General features: G+C 42.6%; 1 pseudogene; it reads left to right on the plus strand.

The window, feature by feature from the left end:
* Positions 1 to 25,200, plus strand: part of LOC106112441 (ankyrin repeat domain-containing protein 26-like) — a 50,505-nt pseudogene that overhangs the window by 9,086 nt on the left and 16,219 nt on the right.

A 25,200-nucleotide genomic window follows, 5' to 3' on the forward strand; every position in this document is an offset into this window, starting at 1 on the left:
GGCCATCAAGCTTTGCCAGGAGCAGGACTCCTTGCCTTTGGGGGAGAGACTGGGGGAACCGGGCTTGTTCAGTCTAGAGAAGAGATGACTTTGAAGGGGACCCAGCAGCAGCTTCCAGTACGTGTGAGGAGAAGACAGAGACAGGTGCCTCCCAGTGGTGTGTCACATGAAGCAAAGGTACAAGAGGCATAAATGGAAAGAAGAGAATTTCTAACGGAATGTGGGCAGCTTCACCATGGTGAGAACAGTAAAGCAGAGAGGTTGTGCAGTCTCCCTCCTTGAATGGTTCAAGATCAGACTGGATAAAGCTCTATGCAGCCTCATCTGACCTCAGAGCCGAGCCTGCTTTGAGGAGGCGGTTGGCTGAGAGACTTGCCGAGGTCCCTTGTGACCTGATTTATCCTGTGATCCTATGTGCCAGTTGCTGTCTTAACATGGATGAAAGCTTGGAGTGTAGTATAGAGTGCCCTGGGTACGCCTGTTTTGCCTGTTGAATACCCTTTTTGGTGCAGCGTAGAGAACTGCTGGGGATTCTTCTACGTGAGGATAAGCTTTAGATCTTGGTTATGCTTTTTGATGTTTTTTACCTTTTCAGGATAACGTGTAAGTGGGTAGAGCACCAGCTAGTATAGTATATAAACCAGTAAAATCTCTGTCAACAGGGTGTGCTTGTGTGTGCAGTATGAGTACTTCAGCAGTTCATTTATTTACCGTCTTGCTAAAGCACCAGTATTTTATAACTGTTTATTAACACAGCATATTCATGCTATGCTGGGCTTTTTTAGTTTAGAGGTAGTTCTTAAACTTTTAGGTATAAAAGTTCAAAGGATCTAAAACTCTAGTCTTTTTTGTTTTGTCAATTCAGTGTGGCTTGAAAAAGCAGTTGTTTGGAAATGCATGCATTCATTCATGCTGTCTTACGTTAAGTTGACTCCCCAAAGTTTCATTCTGTTATGACATGTAGAGTTGTCCAGGTTAAATGTTTGTATGTGCTGGTTAATTTTTAGCATGCCAAATCTAATTTCAACATGTCAATTCGTGTTTGAACAGCAATAGACGGCTTGTCGCAAGGAGACTCAATCGGGTAAGACTTTAAACATACCCAGCACATACCTGAGGAATGATTGGAGAGACACGGTACTCATTTTGCTTTACTTTTTAAGAAGCTTGGAGAAAGAGGGGAGCGATGTCAGTTGGCATACTTCTGAGGAAGAACTCGATTTTACTCCCAAGGTACGGTGTATTTACAGTAAATGTCCTATAAAAATAAGTGATCTGAAGGCAAGTTTTCTGGGGGATTGAAAGAAACTACAGTTCTAGCCAATATTGTTTTCTCCTTAGAAGCACTCTCTGACCTGCCAGCCTTTCTTCTGCTGTGAGTTTTTCCTAAAAGACCTGTAGCTGTGGCAGATCATGCAGTAGATTTGTGGTTTGAGGCAAAAGAGCAATAGGCGACGAGATAAATCGCCACAGTTTTATTTGTTCTTGGTCATTTGAGTCAGATTTTAAGTTTATAAGTTACTAATATAACCTGTTCTGTTCTTCCCCAAACACTGTTAATGTTTCCTGTAAATTTCGTGATAGAATCCTAACCGATAAAGGGCACTTTTTAATGAAGATGTACTGAAATCCTTCATCACCTAGTTCTCCTTTCCTCCTCATCAGGTTACTCAAGAGTGCTCAGCCGATGAGTTACTCAAATGGGTCATCTTTTTTTTTTCTATTGAGATGGCATTCTGTGCTTGCATGCAATCTCACACTGCATGTTTTCCCTCCTTTTTTTGAATGCTTAGGTAGTATTCTTTTTGTCAGCTACAAGCTCTCAGGCCTGCTTTTTTTGCTAGTGTTCTGAAGCATTATTAACTTCTGCAGTGATGTCTGGAGCATCTGTTCTGTTGCTCTGGGATTCTGCAGCGATGAGGAACCAGTGTTCTAGTTCAACCTACTCTAATACTGGAGGTGCAAGCATGTTCAGTTTTAACATGATTTCATTTTCTTGCACCGATTTAAATACAAATTATGCATTTTTTGGCATGTTTTTGAAATTTCAGGATATTCTGGTAAGTGTACTTGCAGGGACTAATTAATGCATTAAACCTAGGGTTCTTAACAGTTACTTCCCTTGTGCACACTTGCAGGTAAGCATCCAGAAGCTGCGATCTTAAATATAACTGAGTTTTACTGAAGTACTACAAATATTAAACCCAGATTTTTCAAACTGCTATGCATGTAACCATAGTTTTGGAAACAATTTTCAGAAGGGTGCCTGCATGGTATTTTGGGGGTGAAATACTCACTGAATTGCATATGTGAGGAGTGTTTTTGTAGTTAGAAGTATAGGATGGAGCCAGCACCTGACCGCTGTCGAAAGGACAGCCTGATTACATTTAGTGTTCAAGGTTTGATGTGACCAAAGGATTTGTTGTTGTCGTTAGTGTTCTAAAAGAAAATAATCATTTATTTACAGAAGCTGCAGAAGCCAAATTTGACATTGTTAATGAATGTTTCCCAGCAGTTCAGGAAAAACAGTAAGCTATTTGGAAAAGATTGCATAGTATACTAATATATAAAAGTAGATTTGCTAAGTAGTTTTTTAAACAATTCTTTTCCTATAGTAAATGAGAAAAGTAGCACTTTGAAAACACTGCACTTAGGCATTTCAGAAAAAACAAGTCATGTTGTTAAAATGAAGGTATTAATCCCCTCCTAAGCCTTTGTCCCTGGCGAAGTCCTTCCTCCATCCTGCCCATCCTTGACTTGGTTCCTTTTCCAGACATTCCCAGATTACTCCGTTAATCTGGTAACATGCCTGTTGCCATTCCCATAACTCCTTTTGTTGTTTTGACATAAGTGCCATGTCTCCAAAGACGGTGAATAATGAAGTATCTTGCAAGTCGGTACCAAAGCAAACTGTCTTTCAGAATCTAAATAATTTGCAAGATAAACAAGAAAGCTGGAACAAGAAAAGCATGATTCAGGCAAAGTTTCACAGAAATGATGACTCCCTTTTTGCAGAATCTAAGATGACAAACTGGAAAAAAGAGACACCTCAGCTTCTCTCAGATAGTTGTGGTCTTAAGGAGAAAAAGTCAAGCTTCAGTAATGGCTTTGAAAGTGATAATAGTTCTTTGTCAGCAGGAAAAAGCCCAAGGCTTGAAAGTCAAAGACCAAACTCTGTCTGTCTTGAACAAGTGGATGATGAAGATACAGAAGAAGAGCAATGTGAAGTAGATAATAAAGTCTGTGAAGCACTGAAACAAGAAAGTGAACACTTGTGCTTGAATAGGCATGACGAAAATGTAAGAGCAGCGTTTCACTCAGGCACCAAAGTAAGTTATATAAGGTTGATTCAATCACAAAGGTATTTTCTAAGGGTGATAAAGGTAAGAACCAAAAGGTAAACTGGATTTCTGTTAATATTTCACGTATATCCATCTTTTGATCATCCTTTTTTTATAATAGAAAATGCCTTTACTCCTAACCAAAGCAGTTTCTTAGGTATAAGAATAATATTGGGCAGTATTTTCAATGGTTTTTTTTATTGGTTGCAGTGGTTTTGCAGGAAAACAAATAGGCAGTATAATTTTTCTGAAATAAATTAATTTTTTTCTCAGTTGTATGTACAGTTTTTATCTGTCAAGATTTATTGCCATTTAGTAAAATACCTGGTGTGATGGCTGAAAATGAGGAACCAAAAAGTTTGAGTCAGATTGAGAGCAGGAAGTTAGTGATTTTCCTGGAGCAAAGTAGAGGAAAAGGAGCGTGTTCCAAAACAATGTAACTGAAATGAAAGCTAGAGTTAGGCTGACAGGAAGAATTGCTTCTCAGGAGCTTTGCAGAGCCAGGGCTAATGACTTAGGGCTAATGTCATTGCTGTCTCCTCAGAGATTCCCAGAAAAACTGAAGGCCTTGTAAAACAAAGCTCAACAAAGTTTCCCTGTTGTCTTACACAGGAGAAGCATTTTTAAAGTTGTTGTCGATGGGTGGCTAAGAAGGTGCTTGTTTCTGCTATTTCCAGCTGTTTGGTCAATCTCTTTTAGGAAAAATCACCTGAACAGGAAGAAGAGGAGAAGGAGCAGGAAAAGGAAGACGCTGGTGAAGAGCTACAAACTGCAGTTGTTGAGGGTGTGAAAAACTCTATTTGTAATGATAGCCATCAAGTCCACAGTGCTTCCAAAGACAACACTGGTGAGAGAAGTGAGTTAGTGAATACTGCTCCCAGTTCTTCCTCTATAAATATTAATGCACAGTAAATGAACTGAAATGGTGATTGACTTCTGAAACAGTAAGTCTTTCCCTTGCCTGTGAACCCTAGTGGGCATTGGCAAGGAGGAAAGTAGCTTTTGTTCCTTATCATTCGTTCCTGAAGAACAAATTGTGGCCTTGGATTCCAAACGATGCTAAATGGAGCAGGTGTCATTCTTGGTTTTGTTGCTGTGTTCTCCCTGAAGCGATCAGAACAAAATGCACAGTTGAAAAAGAGGAGGATTAGAGTGTCTTGGTGTGACAGTAGTATTGCCCTTTCTGGCCCGTGCTGTCAGACTGAAAAGTTGTGATTGCTCTTGGCTGAAGCCTGGGAAAGATTTGAGTCAATCTGAGAGAAAGCTGTTCTGTTCCAGTGCCTCACCTTGTCCAGTTTTAAAACGTAGAAAGTCTCTCCAGTGCCACGCTTGAGTGTGCTTGAAAGCATTGCCCCGTCAGTCAGGGCTGAGCACTCCGGTGCTCACCTCAGGTCTTGGAGCAGGAGGAGAAGGCACACTTTCCACTCTCTGTCTCCAGAGAGTAGAGTGGTGTGGTAGGTGTTACCAGAGCGTGTGTAGCTGCTGATCAAATGCTACAGAGCGGGCCTGGCAGAACCTGCTGTATTCCAGGTGTTGTGCCTATACATGCTCTTCTGTCGGTGCATTTTAGCATAAGCCTGCGTTTGGCACAGTGTAAGTAGTCCTAGCTGAGGCTGGAACCAGCAGTTCCCCTCTGCTAGGACGGGTGCCCTCACTGGTCTCTAGCTCCTTTCCCGTTTTTTGTGCGCATGTCTCCACGAGAGCGAATCCTGAATCAGTTTTACCTAACGGACTAGCTTAAAACAGAGAAATGAAGATAGTTTAATCTGGCCAGGAACCTACTGAGACTGAGCCTTGCGTGTGTCTAGTAGAGAAGAGACTGGGATGTTAGCCCCTGAGACAGAGACAAGTTGTGTGTTTGGGGTGAGTTTTTGGGCTGTGAGCCTCTCCTCTTTTTAAATGGCAATGCTTAGGTGTCTACCTTCTGGGAAGGTGCAGGGTAAAAACTGCTAGTCAAGGAAGATCTTTTCTGGTAGTGCTACAAAAGGAGCATTGTTTCTTGGTGATTTTAGCATGAAGATGTGTCGGGTGGTGTTTCTATGGTACTTCTTGCACAGTGGATGGTGGTAGTCAATGGCAATTTCTGGAGCTGTGGACTGGAGAGCAGGTGACCTAAACTCCGTATGCCACAGGGCTGCAGCGTGCTGGAGCCTTTTCCTGAGTGTGACCCAAACACGTCTTCAGTGCTGCTTGTAGCTGTGTCAGCTGTTGTGCATAGCCATCTTCTGCTGGAGAGGAGGCAAGAGAGGTGGCGATCTAAAGGAAATACCATGATGTTGTGTGCTGGGTGTGAAGAAACCCTTGAATAACACTCACTCCTTAGTTTGTCCTCAGCAACAGAACCGCTGTGCACCTTTTGGGCGCAGGGGTGATGGGGAAAAGCAGAGTGAAATAGAAGGGCTCAGTGTCTCCCCTCTTCCTGCATTTGTAGGTGCCCTGACAGCAGTGGGAGCAGAGGAAGAGGAAGATGCTGAATCTCCCTGGGATTCTGAGGTATTTCCTGTGAAGGAGACCAGGGTTCCCAGTGGTGGGGGTGGGGAGTGAGATCCAGAAGCACTCGGAGCTTGGGCCCGGCCGCGGCTGAGGCTTATTTCCTCTCTTCCTGGTTCTGCTGTATGTTTGTAACTGGGGGCCCTTGAAATACTTGTGCTGTGTGCTAGCTGTTCAGCGAGGCTTGGGATGCTGGTAGGTCGAGCTAATGATTTGGGTCTCATGGCAACTGGCCCTTGCAGTTGGGTTTCTAGTACAGTATTGCGGCAGTGAAGTTTCTTGCTGCTTAAAATACTCTTGAGCTCCTCACGGGGGCTGGCGGGATTGTTGCTTTTTCACCACACAACTCTGTTCCGCTGACGTGTTCAGTGGTTGCCCTTAGGGTCTGCAGCCTAGATGATTAGCTGCTTCGGAAAAGAGCCTTTCTACCGTTTTGGCCCTTTTTGAAAGTAATGCTCAACAGAGATACCACACGTGCTGGCTGTGTTGGCCCTTTTAGTTCTTCCTGTCTGTGGTAATGGGTTAGAAGAAAACGAGCAGAGTCTGTAGCTTACCCCCTCTGACTTTTCTTGTGAGGAAGAAGGAACTCTTCCCCATCTCCTTCTTACAAATACAAGGCTAAAATATTATTGGGGGGGTTTAGGTAGCTTTGGTTTCTGTAAGCTTTGTCTTGCTCGTCTTTGTTCAGCCCGTGCAACTGGGAGTAGCAACGTGTTCGCTCCCCACTGCAGGATGTGTGCCTGGGGAACATCAGCACAAATTTGAGTGTCGGGTGCCAGTTCAGTCCGAAAGTTGGGTCCCCCCCAGACCTGCAGTTACAACCCACAGCTCGAGTTACCGTGTTAATTCTCTCTTGCGGCTGTGCAGTTTGCCAACGTGACAGAATAGTTTAGATGAGTTGTGAGGTTTTTGCCTAAGATCTGAAAACACACAAGTCTGCTGTGATTTTCCAATAGACTGTGTCTTGACGTGCCCTTTCCAAGGGGCTTATCAAAGGCTTTTGTGATTCCATGCTGTGCAAGTTGGCTTAGCAGGAACATTTTGCGTAGAAATGAGTTGAGAATTTGTACCGATGCTCACGCCCGTGTTTTATGTTACACAGACGGATTCTGAAAGCCCGGAGGAAGGATCACCTGGTGTGTTGCTTCCAGCTGCAGACAGACACGGAGCACGCTCGTGGATTGTTTCAGGGGAGCGCCAGACTGGTAACTTCCTGGTGGACTAAATGTTTGTCTGTAAACACGTATAGGCTGAAGTGAGCTGTTATCGATGTCTGCCTTAGGAATGCGCTTACGGTGTGGGTGCGCGCTATAGCAATGAAGTGCTTAGTATTTGTTAATTAACACCAGCTCCCACGGCGCTTGCTGGCAAGTTTGTAAAGGAAGTTACCTTGTTTGCATGATGTGTGTTCTTTGGATGTGTCTGTATTTTTTTGGATTCAGGTTCTTGTGGCATAGTGATGAAAGTGTATGTGGTTTAGGGCTGACCTGTCTGAACACCTAAACATCCTTGGATGATGATGTAGCAGGAGAAAGCTATGATCTGGCCAAGCATTTTTTCCCCCCGCCTTAATTTTTTTTTATACCTTTCTGTTATGCTTTGCCTAGGAGCTAAAATGTGAGTTCAGGGTTTCTGCCTGTACTTTGTGATGCTGTCTCTTGAGCATCTGGAGTGTAGAATGGCAGGGAAGTTTTGCTGTTGGGGTAGAACTCTCATCTGAAGGATTTCTTTTTTACTAGATGGTCAGTCCTGCTTGTAGTGTAAGTACAATAGAATAGCTGAAGAAGCTAATCCAGTAAGCTGGAAGCAAAACTTTAAAAGCTCCTGGGAGTTTGTAAATCTACTTGTCGAGTAGTTGTCATGAAAGTCTGCTTTGTATGAATCTACTAAGATGAGTTTAAAATCAGTGTAAAAAGGGGATAAAAGGTGATTATGATAATCTTGCTAAGGTATTTCCATACTGCTAGACCACCAAGTTTCCTGAAATCAAATGCTGTTTGTTTTTTAATTATTTTTTTAAATACAAAAGTTTTGCTATGGAGCCATTCTTAATAACGTTCCATACACTTCTTTCATGAGAGGACTCAAACTGTAAGATGGCTAAAGCAGAGGACCTGAAAAATATAGGTGGGCCAGTAGATTGTGTGGGTTTGTAAGTGATTTAATGTTGGAAAAGAATCTTAAAAAAAATGAAACTATTTGGAACTGTGCTATAAATGCAGATTACAACCAATTGTCATTTGGGTTTTTTCTTTTCTTGCAAGCTGAACCAGAACAACCTGATAAGAACTAGTTTGATTCTTCCTCATTGAATGATGTGTATGAGATTTCTATGTCTGCACCCATGTTTTCTCTGTCCTATCGATGGAACGGAAAATATCCCTCAACATCAGGGTCATAGAGCTGTTATTTTATATAATTCGTAGTGTTCTTTTATGATAATTCATTACAGCAGACCAGCGTTGGCTTTTGAAATAATCTTTGTAGAAAGCAGGATTCAGCTCCTCCAAATAAGTATTTTGATCTTGTTTTGTTAACAAGCAAATCCTTATTGCTTCCTATGGATTGTCCTAGTTCTGTGAGTATTATTTCTTAAATCCAAGGTGCATGATGGGAAGCATGCACTGTCCCTTTCTTGTATACCGATACCAATGCTGGAGGATAAGGTAAATTGAGTGTTAAGTATCGCAGTCTCGATGAAATAATGCTTGCAACTAATACTTAGTTGTAGAAACTACTGATGTTGAATGGAGTAAAAAGTTTATACATTAAATAAAAATTGAATAAAATAACACTTTCTGAAACATTTTTCACTTCCAGGCTTTTTGGAGAAACCCAACAATTCCCAGGTAAGTATTTGTTCATGTCAGACTGACTGCTTGTTCTGCTCATTAAATATTATGGAGTTACTTTAAGTGTGATTGATTTTTTTTTTTTTTTATTTTTTTTTTTTTTTTTGTCATTGGATTGTCTTTCATAGCTGAAGGCCCCTGAATCTGTTTTGGAAAGGAGTGAAACCTCTCCTAACAAAAAGCAACAGAAATCAGGTAATGTTCACTTCATGTGGCTCTGGGTTTAGCTTCATAATCTTTCTAGACAGGAGTATTTATTAAGGCATCTGATTTGTTTTGCAGATCTTTTGGAGGAATTCGGCTTAGGAGATGCAGAAGATGTTGAAGGTATTCATAACAATCTCTTTGTAGTGTTCTTTTATGGACAGACCCATTGTACTTGCAATTTTCTTTCTAATATTAAATTAATGGCTCTAGCAAGGCATCCCGGGAGCAGGTGGTCTACTGAAATATACCTCGGTGTATGTGTTTGCTCCCTCCTCTCGTCTGCTTTTCCGCACTGTCCATACCCTTCCATGATGTACGCTTCCTACACCGTACTTGCTGTCATTTCCCCTTTTCAGGCAGTCCTGAAGTTTGCTTCTCTTTCAGTTTCTCAACCCCCCCCTTCCTGCCTTTCCTGGGTCTCTGAGCATGTGCTGTGGCTGATTCCAGGCTAGGGATCTGTAGGCTAGGCTGTCCAGGAGCTGCAGGTGAGCCACAAAGGGTAATTCTTGGGCTCGTGCCGTAGCTGTAGTTTTCAGGAATTATTACTTGCCTGGCTTTTCTCTACCTGCCTGGCAGTTGTTTTGAATCATGTACAAACACGTTCCTCTGAGGCTTCCCTCTCTTGTTTCATGGAAAATGACCAGCAGGCTCAGAGGCAGGGGAAGGAAGTGAGGAAGAGAGACAAGACGGGAGGAAATGAGTGTCAGCGTGTTTCAGGAATTCTCTTTTCTTCGGAAACAAGGCCAAAGTTGAAGCGGCTAGCTGGTCGGCTATGTATTGGAGAGAGGATATGTAACCTGAATGGGTTTTTAATGTCTTTGTTCTCATGTTTATCAATTTGCATATTTGATGATTTGTGTTGTATTTTGTATTAATCACACTTGTTAATCAGATGAGAAACAATTTGCCACTCAGGTTTTAGAGTTTCTACAATTGGCTATTGACAATATAAACCAGAGAGAGGTGAACAGATATGTAGACAAGTAAGTGGACTTGTAACTTCTAAGTATAGAATACAAATAGTTCCAAGTTCTTTGGCATCTTCGCTTTAGGGGAAGAAAGAAAAAAAGGATTGTTGATCTTTTGACAATAATAGAGGTGCAGCTTCTCTCTAGAAGTATGTCCCTCCTTCTCCTCTCGCTCTTCTCCCTTTCATGTGTTTGCAATGGGTAAGCAACAGGTCCCCTTTTGCCCTTTATTTTGCACTGACGGTGTTCTGGTAAGACACACAGATATTGTTAGAGGTTGTTCAGTTAAAACGTGAGTTTTGGTTATGTCTGTATTCCACAGTAATGTGGAGTGTAGCCCCATAATGGACCAGTACGTTACAATTTTACAAACACAGAAAGGAAAGGTTGCCTTTTCATGGCTCGCTTCATGTCAGCTGTTTTTCCTGTGTGGCTTTATTCATTTGCGTCATGCTGGTTTTTACCCATATGTTATCTTGAAGGTCAGGTGCTAAGAAGTAGATGTAAAAATTTCTTTCTTTCAAACATTTTATGTTGGGATTTGGGTTTAAGCAATTTAGATTGCTTCAGCAAAGCATCCTGATTCCTGCAGCACAAATATTTCTGACTCTAAAGGGCTTGAATGCCATCCGTGACAACTTTATTTGATAAATCTGGAGAACAGGTACAGTATCTTGCATAATTAAATATCCAATGAGAGATGGAATTTCCCATTCTATTTACTTTGTTACTGACTCATAGGAATACATTCTTAAAATTATTTTTGAGTCAAAACAAAATAGCGGTGTTCTCATGTTTTCTGTATAGCAAAGTAGGTGCTGTCCACTGTAATCTGCAAAAAGTCGTTATGTACATTATGTACAATTTATGAAGAGGGAAGTCTCAGAACAGAGTGGAGAGGTAAAGACTAAGTGGAAAGAACGGCGATGACTAGAAGTCATCTTTCAGTGCTAGCTAGAGAGCAGACAGAGTAAAAGGTGGGGGAATGACAGGCAAAAATACTGGAATCTGGTTTACCCTGTGAATTTTTTATATACATTTTTTTGAATGACGGGCTCTTCAGAAGCCTTGGAGTAGGGTTCTACCAGTGTTTTAACTCAGAATTTCTCCCTGTGCTAAAAGCGAAGAACTCTTGACGATGAGGAGTCATCCTCTTTCACAGTGTTGACAGAAGCCAATAACACAGAAAATAGACTCGTGAATTACTGCTCCAAGAAAAGAAGAAATTTTACTTGCAACAGCTAATGGGAGGAGTCCTTAGCTTTTTAGTTGATGTTTTTTGAGTTATTTTTCCAGTGGTTGGAAAAATAATTACTGACTAGAGTTACTGACGCGATGAGAACGGGGATTTTGCAGGTAGGAGAACACTGTAGCCTTTCACCTTTCCTGCTTCTTCCTTGTTCTGTACCCATCATACAGAAATGTCAAGATTGATTAAACCCTATGGAAAAGGATTCTTAGGGGCTCCAATGTTATCAAAATCTTACCTCAAAAGGGAGACATCAGACTCAAATAGCTGCTGCTGAAATCTTTCCTGTTGACTGTGATGGGCAAGGCTGAACAGGAGTTAGGGTTGCTTTTCATTCTAGCAGCATGGTGCCTAATTTGAAAGTGACTGCACTCTGAAACAGAATCCAAAAGACGAAGACGCCTACGTACTCTGAACAGAGAATGTGACTTGCAGCCTTAGAAGGGCAGTACAAAACTCTGGGTGCTCGCAGGTCTGCTTTTATCCAGTTTTCAGGCAGATACAGTTGAGCAGAAAAGCTTATTCAGTCTGTGTTGTGCAGACCGGAGAGGTGTCACAGCTCTCCTGCATCCACAAAATATTGAAGTCTATCTTCTAAGCAAAATTGTGGTGCCTGTGTTACATGATGGGGGTGATGGCGCATATCAAATTGTATGGTAGGAAGCTGCCTGCTTTTTGCTGTTTGTGACCTGAGTGAACATTGGTGAAGTGACAGAAGAAATCTGGTAAGCGTACCTTCATGGAAGCAGAGTAGGAGCAGCCCCGTCTGTCTGACCGACTGACCACCCGCTGCTGTACTTGGGTGGAGAGGCTTCTAGGAGTAGCACGTAGACAATGAAAGTTTGTAAAAGGAGTCACCTACAGGAGAAAATGCCAAGAGTGAGGTTGGCCTTGTGACTCATAAATAGCGGGCCCTTTTGTATTTTTGTGATTTTATCTATGTTCTTCCTGTCTTGCTCGCTTTTCTTGTGGGAAGAATGTTGTGTCCCTCTCCAGCAGCGAAGCTTTGTGTATTGAAAGGCTGTTAGGTAGAAGCCATAGGATGATGGAGCAGGAAAGGAGATGCAGAGTGATTAAGGTGAAAAGAATCCATCTCTGGTTTTAGATGCCACACTTGACCTGCTGGGACTTGTTTCTTTCTGAATACTTGTTCCTTCAAAATGTTCCGTGTGCCTTCCACACAAACAATACAATGAGTTGCTGCTTCTAAATTGTGTCTGGAACTATCTGGAGTCCAGTTCTCAGATATAACAGAGATTCAAGGTAGGCACCCCAGAATGGGGAGCCCAGACTGAGTGAGTGACTGCTTCCGAGGAGTTTGTGACCTGTCCAGTATTACGTAGAAATTCTGAGAGAGGAAAGGATGGAATCCAGTTTTCAACGGTAAAAACATCCGGATCGTGGGTGATTTCTCCACATTTCACAAGCCTGTCTTTCATTCAGCGGCCCGTCCATGTCTTCTGGGACAGATGGGGCAGCAGTTTGACTGAAATACTCTGCCTAGATCCATGTCTAGAGACAGATTTGTGTTGTGCAAGGAATAAAGCTGGGGTCTTCAAGATTTCAAGCCTGTGGCTTTGTTGTTCGTGATTTTCTGTGCGCAACACATAGGGAAACTGAAATTGCGGGAGGAATACTGTGTGGCGCACAGTGTGTCAGAGATACAGAGGTGTATATCTGCGTATGAGAGAGAGTTGTTGTGCATGTTTAAGAAACAGGAATGGCCTCTTTGTGACAATGTGTAGTGATTTTCAGCACATTTCCCTTATACATTAAAAGGTAGAATGCCTTGGAAGAAAGGAATTCACCCAGATGCATCTTAAATCTGTGTTACGATAATTTTCTCTCGGAGTGCACAAATTTGAGGGGATTTATTTTATGTTAAGATTTTTGTCACAAGTAGGATGATTCAAGATGCACTCTAGGTGTAAATAAGTAGTATTAAGTCGTGCTGGTTATAAAAATGTGTGGTTTTTCACTGCAGGTGAGAACTCAGGATCTACCTTTCATATGTCATCATCAGCTGAAAAAGACAACGTGAAGGATGCCATTGAATATTATGGGGTGCAGGTATGTAAGCCCAAATATTTTGGATTACAGTCTGATTCAGTAAGTTGTATTATACACTAAGGTAAAGAAAACTTACCAGTCTGAATATTGCTGAAGAGAGAGTCCTGTAGGTGAAGGCTGCGTTACAGTCTGAAGGAAAGTTGGATACAGTCGTCTTATGGTGGGGTAAAATCCTTGTCCCTATGTCGGATGCTTGCTGTTATGCTGATTTGTTTTCAGTTGGTTTGCTTAAATTTTGAGGGGTGTTTTTCCTCTTGTGCACTGCTGAGAAACAAATGTGCGGCCACATGTGGGGTTTTTTTTGCCTGTGCAAAATGCACATTCAAGTGAAGAGGGAGATTTGTCTGTAACATGCTGATCTGTTTGATGAAACATGCCGGTCTTCCTCTTTGTAAGACAAAGATCAAAGAGAGCACCTTGAAATGTGGTGACCTTTCTGAGGCTTCCCCAGCCTCTGCAAAATACGCTCTTGTTTGGCCACGTGAAGTGTTTGAAAAGGGTTTTCTCAGAGGGTATCCTAGAGGGGAATAAGGCAGGCGTCCCGCTTGTGTTGGGCGTGCGGGGCAGGGCTGCACAGAGGGGTCTGGCGTCCTCTGGAACACCCAAGGGACAGCGTAGCAAATGATTTCCACCCCACAGCCGGGCATCACGAGAGAGGGACGTGCCTAATTCTAGGAGGCAAAGCGCAGGACTTAAGCCTGTTGCAAGGTGTAGTAGTTGGCCAGTGAGCTTGGGAAGGGGGAGGGTGAGACAGGTGGTGTCTGGCTGAGGTGCTCCTTCCCTCTTGTGAGCGGAGGGGTCTTTGCCGCGGGAGAACAGGGCCTGGCTGACAAGAGAGGAGCGCGAGGAGCGTGAGGGTCTCAGCCCGCTGGGACACCAAGGCTGCAGGCCCTGTTCAGAAGGCACCGTGAGGGGAAGGAGCGTGTGGGCAGGACTGTGACACGGGGCAGAAGCAGAAACAGAGCGTGGGGGACAGGGACTTGAGGGGGCTGGGTAGGGTTAAGGCGTGGTGCGGTTTTCCTGCGAGCTTGGGTTCCTGATTCCTGGGATGAGGGCAGGAGCAGGCAGGTTTCCCTAATAAATCCTTTCCTTTGCACCTTGGAGTGGAATTTATTATTTCTGAAGCTTGGGTGAAGAAATAATCCTCCCTTAGCCAGTTCTCTGTGTGGTGAACGGTAAGAAGCTTGTCATGTTCATTCCCGTTGGGTTAGCTTAGGTGGCCGGGGACGGTGCAATGCCAGACGGTAGAGCGCGATGGAGGGAGGAGGGTGGGTGAGAAAAATGTTGGCAGTTTTAATGAAAAACGGTATTACAGCGATAAACCGTGAAAAATAAACATGCTCTGTGACAAGCGCCGGCAGTTACAGAAAGCCAGCAGGCTAAAAGGTAAAAGCAACCCTAATGCCTAGGCAAACCTAACCCAAGAAACTGTTGTCTCTGAGTCCTTCTCTTGTTAAGAAGATGGTGATGCAGTGAACCTTTCATTTAGCGTCCCTTGATTGTTCTTATAAAAATGGCTTTCAAAATGCCTTATTTCTATTATATGATGAGTTTGCAACAGAAGTTGCATAGATCAACTGTAATATTTTTTTCTTGATAATCTTTCTGTCTGTACCTGTTTACTTAAGGATAAATATATTTTAGAAACTATCAACTTGATAGAAAAAACAGCACATGAAAATCACACTGATAAGGCAGAAATTTCACATCAGAAATTTCACAGCAGAAAATGAGGAATTGCCCAGTGCTGACAAGCAGTTCTAAGTCCAAAACCTTGGAAAGAAAGAGATGCAAGAATGTGGGTTGAAAATGAGAAGGGGGAATTGAAAACAAGTTTTAAAAACGTTACAGCAGAACTAAAGCAGCTGCTTGGTGAAATTAATGAAACTGGGAAAACTCCTTCCCTTGTGGAAGAAATGTCAGAAGATGGCTTCAGTGCCGAGTTGAAGAGTTCTCATGTTGTTTCATCTCATGCAACAGAATCAAGTAACAGCTTAGAAAGTAAAGGTGAATTTGGAGACATTAAACTTATGCTAGGTGGAAAAGTACCCAAAATGGAAACTGTAATCCGAGTCTTGGTGTCCTTTCTGGTCAAGATAACTGAAATGCAAACATGGAAGATACCTGGAGTACAGATGAAGAAGATTGCACGTATAATATGGATGATACGAAGGTGCCTCTAGCAGATGGAAGCAGTAGAAACGTAGTGGGAGGTCCTGAATACTCCCCGAGATACAGCTTAAAACCCAGTCTTTTGGATGACATTTCTAATATTATTCCTACAATAAGACAGTTTCTCCACGTGGTGAAAATGGACTTTTTGTAACAGAGAGGGAACTTGGAAAAGACTCTGGATTTAGTGATGTTTTTCCCAGGGACTGCTTTATCAACAAAACAGGAGAAGCAGAAATGGGAAGTCTTTTTGCAAATGCTCAGCAATCATACGTCATGCTGAAAAGGAATCTTGATGAAGAACTAAAACAAGATACGGGAAGATTAAAGGGTAAGGTAGGAATGCTGCAAATAGTATTCCTGGCTTTGGAGAAAGAGAAGGTACAGCTGCCAGAAGAGGTAGTTCACCTGCTGCTCTTTATTCTTTAATCTCGCTCTGGATCAAGGGTCCTGTTCACTTTAGCTATTCATCGTTAAAGGAGGATGCTTCCTACAAATTGGGTTTTGTTCTAATGGAAATAGGTGACTGGTGAACAAAGGGAGCAGTGGAGAGTTGTCTTTTTCCCCATTTTTGGAAAACGGAATGCATTATTGCTCCAGTGTAACAGTAGGTGGCACTTGGTTCCAGTGCAAGTAGTTATCACTACATTGCCTTAAAAAGAAATCCATACAATTCTGTCTGTTCTGATTCTGAGTCAAAGAATGAAAATAGCTTCTGAACAGGGTCTTGACTAATAATTCATGTGCTGTGATATCTGCATGGTGTGTCTTCATTGCCTTTCACTAAAATTCCTCTTCCCTGTGAAACCATTTGTGTTTGTGGGTTTGGGATCTTTTTTTTTCTTTCCTCCCCTTGTTCAGGGAGCAGTAGCCCAGTACAGTTCCACTTGATATTCTTTTCTGGCGGTGTTCCAGCTGACATTGTGCAGTCCTCCTAACTCTTTGTCCATCAGTAATGCTTTCCCTTTTTTGTTGTTCTCATGTTTTAAGAGACGCCATTGTTTTCTTTCTAAGGGCTGTATTCTTGTTATCTTTAATCATGAGTGAATTCAAAGTACTTTCAATGACATAATATGCTTTGTAGTGTAATTTTGTGAAAATGCTTCTCTAATTTTATATTATTTCAGGGGTAAACCCTGAATTAATCAGTCTTGGATGTGGTGTTTCTGTCTTTTAGAAATACTAAGAAATACATGAAGCTTAACTTTCTTTTTATAGGTTGAGAAGGAAAAAAGCAAACGAAGAATTTCAAAAGTGCAGGCGGTGGCAAAACAGGAATGTCTTGGTAAATTAAATATACCATCAGACAACATCACTAATCGGCAAATGAAACAAAAGATTACTGTAAGGAAGAATGACTGTTTGAAAATGGAGAATGAAAACACTCTAGAAGAAAAAGACAAAAAGAGTTTTTCATCTGAGGAGAGCTCAAAATTGATTAAAATGCCAATGAAATGGTAAGCTAAGGAAATAATCTCTAATTCTTATTTGTAGTACTACGTAAGTGTCTTAGGTTTTCTAATATTGTAGTAGTTGAAGTAGTTTCCTCAGTGGTGAAAGCCATAGTGAGTAGTCCACTGCTTCTCAAAAAGTGAAGAAAATGTCTTTTTAGAAAACACGACGCTCACGATATTCAAATTTATTGCCTGCTCTACAAAAAAGAAAAGGGGAAAAAAAATAAACCCCCCACCCAAATTGCTGTGTTTTCCTTGTCAATACTGAGGCAAAATGCATCTTCAAAACCAGAACTGAAGACTGGAAAAAGCAGTTATTTTTGTAGGAAATGGCCACCTAGAAAAGAAAAGTAGGAACTTGGGGTTTGCTGCTACTCCCTTTTCTAGGTGATTTTAGTGATCTCCGTGCGGTTGGTGTTTTCCTTTTCATTAAGTTAGTATGCCCTTTGTCGGGAGAGGGGAAAAGATGATATTACCAAACCAATCTCAAAAGCCTAAAGAAGGCACACGTATTTTTATGTAAACCTAAAGCAGGAGTTTCTTCCTGTCTGTCCTTCAAAGGAATCTCTGCTCTAGATGCTTTCTGTAACATGGATATTACGGGTATTCCAGCTTAACCTGGATCTAGCTCAGATTCCACGTGTCCCCCCCACTCCTAGGGGCAGGTGTTTTAAGTACTTGGGTATCTTCCACGATCTTTGCAGTCAAGTCTGTGTTTTTATAGTAGATATTTTTTGTCTCAGTCGTTTCTGGACATCATCTTATGTCTGTTTCACAGAGATATTTTTTGTAAGCCTACTCACTTGGTGATTTTTTTTTTCCCCCCCCTTTCTGTTTAATGCAGTAAAATGGCCCTGAATGCCAAAGTTGCAAAGAAAAGTAGAAGGCAGCCTTCAAAGCAGAAGGCTCATCAGCCGATGAGCTCTTCCAGTGGCAATCATGGTCAAGTACGGGATGAGAGCACTTCCAGTGAAACATCTGAGGATGAAGGAAGGTATGCATATAAGGAATGCTGAAAACAAAAACTTACTTAATGATGTAAGTTGACCTAAGAGCTAGAGGCAAGTTTGGGTTTTTGTTGTGTGTTGAGGTTTTTTGTAAACCTGATGCATATGAAGATTCTTGTTCTTTCTTGTGACCACACTACCTGGTGCACTTTGTGTTGACAAACACTTTGCTTTTGTTTAGAGTGCTTTGAGCATGCTGGCCAAGTTAATGATAAGGTCACTGTGCACAAATTCTGATTAATTACATGAGTGTGTGCACAGGCATAGAAGTATTTTATGTGTTTAAAAAGGGTGAGGCGAGACTTACAGAAAAGCAACATCACTCTTTCACTGCAGGTGTCTCGGGATTTTTTGCCCTGCTCCCCGCTCCACCTTTTCTCTTGCAGCTGTGTACCCTCCTGACTTCTTGCCCACCCTGAACTTACTTGTGTGGGTTGTGGCAAAGTGAGAAAGAGAAGTTGTTGACACTGTTCAGCACTAGCTAAAAATCTGGTGTGTTATCAACGCCGTTTTGGTCAGAAATCTAACACACAGCGCTGTGTGGGCTGCTGTGAAGAAAATAAGCTGCATCCCAGCCAGACCCAGGACACCAGAGAATCCAAAATTACAGTTCTTTGACCTGTAGGAGAAGGATTCTCGGTACTGAAGAGAGCTAAACCCCTGGTGTTAAACAGGGAATGCACGTAACCGTATAGCTCCATGTCTGTAGCTGTAAGATTTCTGTCACTTTGTGTGAAGCTGAGAGAACAGTTATTTCAACTATTTGCTTAATATCTTGCGGAAAAAATAGCCTTCCAATAGACATAATAGTACACAATAATTGTTTCAGTCTTGATCTATATCTAGCGAAGTTACTATACTAGATTTTCATTTAATTCACTTCTGAAATGAAGTTTTCAAACAAACTTCAGGTATTATTCATACTGCAATGTAAGCATTCCAGTACTGAAATATATTTCTGTTTTCTAGACCTGCAGCAACAACTGGGAGTGAAAAGAGCAAGGTACTGTAAACTAAGTTCTTGATAAACAGTTTCTGTCAACTTTTAATCACGTAGATGGGAGCAGTGTTTATGTAGTGATCAACCAGATGTACGGATTGCTGCTGGTATGCAGCTTTATTGTATTTGAGACAAATCTGTGGGCTGTGAAGGAGAGAATGAATCATTCCTGCATTTGTAATGGTCTGTAATCCTAGACAGTGGAATTACAGAAAGTACTGTATTTTTTGTAGGTCAGCATACCCACGGAAGTAACTGATGACCCTGGTTTAACTCACTCATCTGACCCAACTTCAGAGGATGTGGAATTACGAACTTCAACCTACAAGGAGGCTATGCTGCTGTTAGAACAGCTTCGTGTGGATCATACGGGTATGTTTTCAAGTCACCGTCTTCAGCTGTTACAAGTTCCCCTTAAAACATGGTTTCTTTGTATGCATTCCTAAGTATTTTAGTTTCGTATTTTGATATAATATCTCTTTATGATTAGAGATCCCCCTCAAAAGCTGTGAGACTGTCACCTGACCTGAGACGTTGCCTGCATTACCAGCCGATGTGCCCTTATGTTATCATTGGTTCTCTGTCTAGTCAGAGCTGGAGAAGCAGCTTCTTGCAAAGTACAGTTCAGCTCCTTCTAATGGGGTCATCAAAAGTCAGCAAGAGCTTTTTCTTCTTTATATCCCCTTGATGTGGTTTAAGCCCAGCCACACCAAAACACCTAAGCACCACACAGCCACTCACTTGTTCCACCCCAGTGGGGTGGGGGAGAGCATCGGAAAGGGAAAAGTGAGAAAACTCATGGGTCGGCATGAGGACAGTTTAATAGCAAAAGCAAAAGCCACGCACGCAAGCAAAGCAAAGCAAGGAATTCATCCAGCACGTCCCATGGGCAGGCGGGTGTTCAGCCATCTCCAGGACAGCAGGGCTCCGTCACGCATAACAAATACTTGGGAAGACAAAGTGCCGTCACTCTGGATGTCCCTCCCTTCCTTCGTCCTCCCCCAGCTTTATATGCTGAGCATGATGCCGCGTGGCATGGCACATCCCTTGGGTCAGCTGTCCCAGCTGTGTCCCGGCCCGGCTCCTTGCGTACCCCCAGCCTGCTGGCTGGTGGGGTGGGGTGAGGAGCAGAAAAGGCCTTGGCTCTGTGTGGGCGCTGCTGGGCCATAAGGAACACATCCCCGTGCTACCAACCCTGTTTGCGGCCCAACTGCAAAACATGGCCCCGTACCAGCGACTGCGAAGAAAATTAACACTATCCCAGCCACAACCAGCACACCCCTCAACAGCTAATGACAAAGAGTACAGCAAAATAATGGCTTTGCTTAAAAATAATAAATAAATACATGTATAACAGGAATCAAGATGCTTGCATATATGCACAAGGCATTATATAAACATAAGCATCACTTACTAGGGCTCTTAAACTATGCTAAAATTTCATTAGGCAAGTGTTAACCTTGGCTGAAGGCCAAACTCCCCCCCCAGTGCTGCCACTGCCCCTCCTTGACAAAATGGGGCGAAAAAGCTTGTGGGTCAGTGTGAAGGCAGGGCTGTCACTTCCCAGTGACTGTCACTGGCAAAACAGACTCCACCGATTAAAATACATTTGGATAGTGAGAAACAAAGACCCCAAACCTGAGAAGGACACGTCGGCACCCCCCCTGCTCAAGCTCTGCTGCGCTCCTTCCCTGCCACCTCCCCAGGCAGCGCGGGGAGGCTGCGGTCTGCAGTCGGGACGTAGCAGTTTCTCTGCTGCTCCGTCCTCGTCCCTTTTCCCTGCTCCAGTGTGAGTCCTCCCCCAGGCTGCAGTCCTTCGGGGAAAATCTCCTCCAGCCTGGGCCCTCCATGGGTCGCAGGTCCTTCGGGAAGGATCCGCCTGCTCTGGCACGGGGTCCTCCGCAGCACTGCGCTGTGGGTATCTGCTCCAGCATGGTTCTCTCCGGGGCTGCAGGGGAATCTCTGCTCTGGCACCTGGAGCAGCACCTCTCCCTCCTCCTTCGCTGACCTGGGTGTTCGTTTGCGGGGCTGGTTTTCACATGCTTTTCCCCTTCTCTGCCCGTTTCGCCCTTTCCTGCATTTGTTTTTCCTGAGGTGCTGCCAGCACGGCTGAGAGGCTCAGCTGTGCCCTGCGGTGGGTCCATCGAAACCGTCCATGTCCAGCACGGGGCGACCCCTGGCTGCTTCTCAGAGGGACCTTCCCACTACCGAGACCTGCCACCTGCACCTAATGCAGCAAAGCGTTGAACAGCTTATACATTGGGCAGTATTTGTGCAGCTTTGTGTCTTTTCTATCTCAAAGCAGGTTCTGCTATTTTGTTGAAACTGCAAAACATACTTCTTGAATATGAACAGAGAATAGAACGTGGGACAAATCGGTATACAGCTCTCTCATGCGAAGTAAGGGAATTGGAAGGTGAAAAGAGGGAGTCACGGTTCAGAGCGGAGAAGACTCAAGATTTGAAATCCATATTGGCTCACCAAGAAGCAGAATGGAAAAGTGACATCCAAAGCCTTAAGTATGTAAACTTGTGGTCTGATAATGTATTATCTTGTCAGTGGTTTTATTCCAAAAGGCTCTGATGGTGCGGGCAACAGGGTGAGAAGTTTCTAGTCTTTTGGGTTTGGGTTTTTTGAATCCCGTGGGCCAGTTATGCTATGAAGTACATAATGTGAGAGGGAAAAAATGGCCGGATATCAGCTCCATGTACAATGTTCTGGATGATGTTTTAACTTTGTTTTCTAGCAAGAGAAGAGGACAAGAGAGTGTGTATGGGGAAATCGGATTTATAAGAGAGATCTGAGAGATGGTTGGGTGTGGGTTTTTTTTTCATTTTGTCCTCGTGGCTTCAGTTGGCCTATAATACTAGGATTTCTGGTAACTCCACCCAGTGCAAGTCAAACCAGAGCTTAGAGCATTTGTTTGCTTACCTGTTTGTTTGTTGGAAAGGTCAAGTTTGGGATCGCCCCTTTCCCCACACTCCTGAGCTAGACCCGGAGGTGTGAGGTTTCTCATCGCTGTTGACATCACGTCAGACAGGGGTGGCCAGCAGGCACCGTAGGCAGCTGAGCAAGGACAACTGCAGAGCCCTGGCCTGGGAGGGGAGATCTCCTCGTGGTGATCCCCGGTGGGATGGCGTGGCTGGGGAGCTGGACCAGCAGGGCCAGGCGGCCCAGGCAGAGAGCGAGCTCAGCAGGAGCCACCGTGAGCTGGCAGCTGGGGCGGCCCGCAGCGGCCTGGGCTGTCTGGGGGGCAGCAGTGCCAGGGCACTGGGGGCAGTGAGTGCCCACCCCTCCTCAGGGCTTGCTGAGCTGTGTCTCGAGCCCGGGGTCCGGTTTTTGGCCGCCCAGCCCAGGAGATCTTGCCCAGCCCGTGTGAGGTCGGCAGGGAGATGCCGGGCTGGCGCGGGGGCAGGAGCACCAGCCCTGTGAGGGGAGGCTGCGGGAGCTGGGCCTGGGGGAGTTGGGCCTCCCAGCGCGGGGGAGGGGAGTACGAGGAAGACGAGGCCTGTCCCAGCTTGGCCTGGGTTTGACTTCAGCAGGTGTTCAAAATCCTCAAGCATCTGTCAAGTATAAAGAAGTAGTATTTTCATTCTAAGTGAATTCTCCAAGCAGCGTTAAATTTATACTTTCAAAAGTTACACTTTTTGTGAAATTACGCTAGAAATTATATGTAAAGCTTTTTCCTTGCAATATACGCCATTCAAATACAAATGTTTCTGTCAGTCTTTCAAGTAATTTTAGTGGTGGTTGATTCTTGTTTTGCAGAATTTCTAAAGCAGGCTTTCAATTGGCAGTTCTTTCCTTACGTTGGTACTTGGTTTTTATTTTTTTCTTCATCATTGCAAGTATATCGGAAAAAATAGTCAAAATAAGGATCAAACACAAAGCTGCTTTCTTGTTTGGGTACCGTGGGCACACCATGGACCGTTTTTTACCATGTCAGTGCTCATTGCTGATTGTTTCAGTTGGTAAAGAAGCTGACCTTCCATAAGGCTTTCCTTATAAATCAGCTTCAAAATGAAATTGCTGTAGTTTCTCCCAGAGGTAGATCCACTGAGGTTTAAAACTGGTTTTAATCGTATCCAGCTTAAACCCCATGCATTTCTGAATCTGGTTTTGAACACTGACATCCTTCTGGAGTACATAGAAGCTGCTTGTTCTGTCTGTGGGCAGCCTTACAGAAGGCTTGCTGAAAAATTGTTGGGTCTGCCATAGATAAGTGGCGTGCTGATTCACCAGTATTGCTTCTAGTCACTGAATCCGTAATATGTAGCCTCAGTATACCAAGAAAATGTATATTAACCATAGTAAAAGTTTATGATGCTTTGATCCGATGAGACAACAAACTCCTTTTTCAACACAATGGCTTTAATATGAAGAGGATTTATTTTTTTATTATAGAAGTGTACACACTAGTGTGCATTTCCCTGTGTAACCTTACAGAAAACTGGTACATCAATCAATGGTTTATTTCCGTATCTTGTACAACTGATATCATGGACAATGGAATGAAGTTAGAATTCTTTAAAAAGTTGAAAAGTACAGTGAAAATATGGAATCTGGAAACATTTAAGTTTTTTTATGGTTTGAGTTGTCTCTGCAAGTTCATCATGTGGAACATCTACTTTTATATCAGTGCTTTTGTTTCTCAAATACTCTGTTAAATCCCAGGTGTTCTTTGAAACAAGAAGAAGCAAAGAGACTCAGAGTAGAAGTGCTCTGTGAGAAAGTGAGAGAAAAACTCCAAAGGAAAGAAGATCAATATTGTAAAGAAAGGGAGGGGAAACAGAAACTTGAGTTACACTCAAGGAATTTAGAAATGGAGATAAGAACACTGAGAAAGCTCTTGAAACGGGTATATTAAATAATGAATTAAACACTTTCTTTTCTGCTTCTTTTCACTTGTATTCCAGTATGCCTAGAGAAGGAGGGGCTTTGTTCATGGAAGAGGCATTGGATAACTATTGCCAAATTTTGAGGGCAGTAGAGAACAGTTGGTTCACAATTGGTCTGTTCTTTTTTTTTTTTTTTTTTTTTTTTTTGGCTTTGCAGTTTATTAATCCTTTTTTTTCTTTTTCAGAATTTAGGTTTCATTTGTATTTCGGGCAAAGCCTGACTTTTTTCTAAATTACTACAAAACATCCTGTATTTCTTCTTCTTATATTTTCAGAAGAAAATTAAAATTTATTCTTTATAGGTGGATTATCATAGCTGTGGGGAATCAAAAATCTTTTCAAGTATTCTGGGGAGAGTGGGAAGGTGTATTGCTAGCTCTGATTTTTCTCGAGATGCAAGCAGTTGTATTACTGTAGGTTGAAGAGGAACGTGATGAAACACAGACACAGCGCTCTCAGGAAAAGAGTGCCGGAGCCCTTCAAGAAGGAATTTTGAACAACCACCTTGGGAGACAAATGGAACTAGAAGAAGAGACAAGAAGATCTATAGGAAAAAATTCAGAGGTAAGCAGATATTTTTTTTTCTAATAAGTCAGATTTCACCATGTTTGTTTTAAAGTCATCATAAATCTTATATAACTTTCCGTGTTTCTTGACGGATTATTTACAACTTACGAGTGGAACTTAACTGTGTAAATACCTTTCCTGTTTTCTCTTATGTCTTTAAAAGTTCTGGAAAGCAGCATCACTCCTGTATGGACCTGAATGACTTGTGCAAGTCGGAAACTAATAGAACACACTATTTACCCCGTTTCGTAACCTATCTGTTATTTGTCATTTCACAGACATTTTATTATCACTTTTTAGGGTTTCTAGCAACGAGACACCTAGCTACCTATGTCAAGGTTGACCAGGAAGAAAGTTGTTTGACAGTGTTTGTGTTTCCATTGCTTTTTTTTTTAATTAGTTATTCCCTTATTGAACTTACTTACTTCAAGTATGCCTTTCTTTTCCACCTCCACATACTGAAAATTTATGATCGAATATCAACAATGAATTCAACTCTCTGTAGGAGTTAGAGTAACTGGAGGAGAAAAAGCAACCATCAACACTGTATTAAAAAAGATCTTGAAAAGAGTTTACTGAATTTCCTAAGAATGTGCAGTGCTTGGAAGCCTCGTTTGTTCCTGGCTGTGCTGCCCAATAAATGTAGGGTGAATGTGTTCAAGTGGAAAAAAGTTACACATACAATAAAGAGGAAATATCCAGGACTATTGCATTCTGGGGGTGATTGAGTTTTATAGCTAACTTCCAGTAACACAAAAGGATAAGTGTTCAGAAGACATTTGAGAAGGAAAATACCCTTTCTAGCCTTGTTTTTATCAGATCTGTAGCACAAGTAATTCAACCTTAAAGGCAATATTATAAAGGCATGCACATACAAGAAAGCACTGTCATTTTAAAAGCTTTACACTTGAGATGTTTTAAATAA

This window comes from Falco peregrinus, unplaced genomic scaffold (assembly GCF_023634155.1).
Source record: "Falco peregrinus isolate bFalPer1 unplaced genomic scaffold, bFalPer1.pri scaffold_29, whole genome shotgun sequence".
NCBI lineage: Eukaryota > Metazoa > Chordata > Aves > Falconiformes > Falconidae > Falco > Falco peregrinus.